Source organism: Vigna unguiculata, unplaced genomic scaffold (assembly GCF_037176805.1).
Source record: "Vigna unguiculata cultivar grain cowpea cultivar isolate G323 ecotype 2 unplaced genomic scaffold, ASM3717680v1 ptg000266l, whole genome shotgun sequence".
Taxonomy (NCBI): domain Eukaryota; kingdom Viridiplantae; phylum Streptophyta; class Magnoliopsida; order Fabales; family Fabaceae; genus Vigna; species Vigna unguiculata.
In genome coordinates this window covers 52501-57440 of record NW_028196902.1, presented here as the reverse complement: position 1 = coordinate 57440, position 4940 = coordinate 52501, and positions in this window count along the sequence as shown.

Here is a 4940-nt window from a genome sequence, read left to right as displayed (position 1 = left end):
TTCTCCAAAAAAATGGATTATGGGAGTGTGTGACTTGAACTATTTATTTGGCCGCGCAGATATATGACTTTATCTTATCTGCCACATTATAATTTACAATTAAATGTGTCTTTTTTCCAACCACCAAGCAAGGCTCTTACAGAGAGGGTAGGCTGGTTTTACTTGAAGAGAATCTTTTCTATGATCAGACTCGATTTTAGTCTGCATCAACAGGCTCCATAAGATCCAGTAAAAGAAGTGATGTGATATAGTCCTGAATTCTATATAGTATGACAACGCATTCATTTCCTATGCATTGATTTGATTTCTGATACTATTGGAGTGAACAAAGTAGATCTAAAGAACAACGCAAGTTAGGTTATATTAGTAACAAGTAAATTCTTTGTACATAAAAAGTATCAAGATTTTTTTTTGATAGGATAACAATTGCAAAGTTTGAGATCACCCAGAAAGCATTATCAACTTGAAAAGTCTACTCGGGTATTGAGCGTTTACTAAAATTTACTTAAAAAGAACTTAATTTTTTTTTCAATAAAAATGGTAACTTTGGAAAAAGAGAATAGAATCAAGTTTCTTTTATTATTTAGAATCTTCATATATGTGTGGATAACACATACATTTTTTTCTAGTTTATTCTATAGATACAGTTGAAGAAAAATTTGATTAGTGCTCGAGCCGGATGATGAAAAAATTATCATATCCGGTTCTTTTGGAGGATGGATCTATAAGAATTCACCTATCCCAATAACAAAAAAACCTGACTTGAATGATCCTGTATTAAGAGCTAAATTGGCTAAGGGAATGGGTCATAATTATTATGAGAACCCGCATGGCCTAACGATCTTTTATATATTTTTCCAGTAGTAATTCTAGGTACTATTGCCTGTAACGTAGGCTTAGCGGTTCTAGAACCATCCATGATTGGGGAACCTGCGGATCCTTTTGCAACTCCTTTGGAAATACTACCTGAATGGTATTTTTTTCCCGTATTTCAAATACTTCGTACAGTGCCCAATAAGTTATTGGGCGTTCTTTTAATGGTTTCGGTACCTACGGGATTATTAACAGTACCCTTTTTGGAGAATGTTAATAAATTCCAAAATCCATTTCGCCGCCCAGTAGCAACTACCATCTTTTTGATTGGTACTGTAGTTGCCCTTTGGTTAGGTATTGGAGCAACATTACCTATTGAGAAATCCCTAACGTTAGGTCTTTTTTAAAATTATAGATTGGTTTCATTTTGAATTCATTTTGAAATAAAATATCATGACATCTGTATTGTATATCTAGGGAGAATTCTTTCTGAACCTACTAATCCCTAGATACATCTATTCCTTTTTAGATATATTCTGACCATTAGGATTTGTTCTAAATATTTAAATTACATATTTTGACCTTTCATTTTGAGTTTAGAAAAAAAAATCAATTTGAAAAAATCCTATGTCAATAGATTTTCAATTTTATGCAAAATACTTTTGTATTTTTAAAATGTCCAATATAGATTTTCCATCTTCTACGCGAAAATGTTCAAATTTCAGAAGGTCTTCTTGACTGTTATTCAAAAGTTCTAATAATGTATGAATATTGGATCTTTTGAGACAATTATAGATCCTGGGAGGTAATTCTAATTGGTCAATAAAAATAGATTTCAATGCTATTTCTTTTTTATTTTTCCTTAGTTTATCTTTAACCAATATATCATGAAAAGTAAAAAGGGGCAAAGTCACTTTGTCTTGATTTTTTTTCTAAATGAAAGTTATCTTCTTCTGCGTGTAAAAAGGGAAGAAATAATCAATCAAATTTTGGGAGGCTTCATAAAGGGCTTCCTTAGGAGTTAAACTTCCGTTTGTCCATATCTCCAGAAAAAGTATTTCTTGTTTTTCATTCCCATTGACATAAGAATGAATACTATAATTTACATTTCGAACAGGCATGAATCTAGCATCTATATCATAACTTCCGTCTTGAAAGTTTTTTAATGTTTTTATACGATACCCACGATTTCTCTCAATTTTTAATTCAATACACAAAATTAACAGGTTCTGTTACGTTGGCTATATGTTGTCTATTATCAACGATTTCCACCGAGGGTGGTAAAATGATGTCTTGAGCGGTTATATATCCAGGACCTTTGAAAGAAATCCATGCGTCCTGTGTTCCATACATATTACTTTTCAATACAATTTTTTTCAAATTCATGAAAATTTCATGTACTGATTCTTCAATACCTATTATGGTAGAATATTCATGTGGTATTTTCTCTGATTTTACACGGTGTGATACATGTTCCCTCTATTTCTCCGAGTAAAATTCTTCGGATTGCAATGCCTATTGTATCGGCTTGACCTTTCATAAGTGGGGACAGAATAAAGCGTCCATAATAAAGACGCTTACTGTCTATTCGTGATTCAACACATTTCCATTGTAGTGTCCGAGTAGAGACTCTTAATTTCTCTTGAACCATAGTAATTATTTTGATAAAACTCTTGACTTGTTTTTTTCTCTTGAACTATTTTTAATGTTTATTTTTAGTTTTATACACGTCTTTTTTTAGGAGACCTACATCCATTATGTGGCATAGGAGTTACATCTCGTATAAAATTTAATAGTATACCACTTCTACGAATAGCTCTTAATGCTGCATCTCTTCCGAGGCCAGGCCCTTTTATCATGATTTCTGCTCGTTGCATGCCTTGATCCGATACTGTTCGAATAGCATTTCCTGCTGCAGTTTGAGCGGCAAAAGGTGTTCCCCTTCGTGTACCCTTGAATCCACAAGTACCCGCGGAGGACCAAGAAATCACCCGACCTCGTACATCTGTAATAGTCACAATAGTATTGTTGAAACTAGCTTGAACATGAATAATTCCCTTTGGTATTTTACGAGTATAATTACGCGAACCAATACGTACATTTTTACGTGAACCTTTTTTAGGTATAGGATTTTGCCATATTCGATTATTTCAATACAATATTTCATTAAAAAAAAAAAAATAAGATAGATCTAGGGTATGGAGATATCCATTTCATGTCAAAAACGGATCCTTTTCCAATTCTTTTCGAATTTGATATTCGATTTTTTCTATATTCTTTTTATTTGCTTTTGATTAATATCAAATACAATTTTTGAAATCAAAGTTAAAAGTTGAAATATCAATAATATTTAAAAAATGGATTTTTCATTTTCATAGAATAATATATATTCTAGATATTTTATAATTTTCTCTCTTTTTTTATCTAGTCTATTTTTTTAGAAAGCTTCTGTTTGTTCAAATATTATCCTTGTCTTTGTTTATGTTTTGGATTGAAACAAATTACTATAATTCGTCCTCGTCTTCGAATCAATCGACATTTTTCACAAATTTTACGAACCGAGGCGTTTATTTTCATATTTTACATTCCTTAATTAGTTAATCCAAAATTGTGGAAGAAAATAAAGGTTCCTTACATTTTGAACGTCTATTTTGAACGTCTATTAGTGGCTTTCTCAATAAAATAGAAAATAAAGTTGAGATTAAAAAACATCCTAATTCAATTGAGTGACTTCTCTTTTTTATTTTCTTATCGTATGTCCAGAAAAAGTATTGGAAACATATTCTAGAATAGAAATAAAAATCCAATTTGCATTAATTGTATATAAACCTTAAACCCCGGGCAAATAATTTATGGATAAGTTATTCATTTAGTAATTAAATCTTCGTGAATTTCCCTTTTTTTTACAATTCCAGTGAAATCCTTCTTACATTCATCAATAAATATATCTATCTAAAAAAAATAGATATATTTCTATCTATGAGGGATGAAGTTCTATAGAAACTTGCGTTTTATCTCTCTTTTTTTTTTTTTACATAAATGAAATGGATACAAGTTTCTCATCGAATTCGGATATTAGAAAGATTACCATATATAACATAAAACTTCGCCGCCGATTTTTTCTAATCGAGCCTCTCGATCTGTCATTATACCTCTAGAAGTTGAAAGAATGACAATCCCCATGCCTCCTAAAATTCGAGGGATTTGTTGATAATTGTAATATATTCGTAGACCAGGTGTACTTATTCGTTTTAAATTGAAAAAACTTTTTATATGATTCTTTTCTATTTCTTCGATACCGTAGAGTTAAAACTAAAAAATATTTGTCGTTTTCTCTATGTTTTCTGATGTTTTCAACAAAACCCTCTCGTAAAAGTATTTTTACAGTTTTTTCTGTAATGTTAGTAAAAGGTAATTGAACCATTCCTTTTTTATTCATGTCAGCATTTCGTATATAGGTTATTATGTTGGCGATAGTGTCCTTCCCCATGGTAAACGAAAAAAATTGTTGCCTCTTACTTTTTATATAATCAACATACTCCTTACAATAAAATGATATTTCTTATTTGTGTATTTTTTATCTATAGATAGATCTTTATAACTCATTATAGCTCATTGACTAAGTTCGTTGAAATTTCTATTGTGACTATCATCGACTATTGTAAAATAAACAATTCAAAAAATCGAATAAAAGAAGATATTCAACTAAAGCAAATAGAAAATTCAAATAGAAATTCAAGTATCATAATGTTTTATTTATGTACAAATCACATCAATTACTATTTGTACTGTGTGTTGTAAATAAAATAGACATGAACCTTTTTTTTTGATTTGACCAAAAGACAAGGCTTCTGTATAGAGGTTCTTCTTTATCATAAGAGTCTATTTGACAAATCAATAAAATATTGAATTGATTGAATTCTTCATTAAAAAAGAATTTTATTATTATTATGAATTATTGAATTCATTTAATGAATTCTAAAAGAAATGAGTTGAACTTCATTTTACTAAGAATTCAATTTTGTAATATTTCTTTATGCATTACTATTTAAAAATGGATGTTCAAATTAACGTTAACGACGAGATCTATTATCATTTTTCGCATGTCCTCGGAAGTTTAGAGTAGG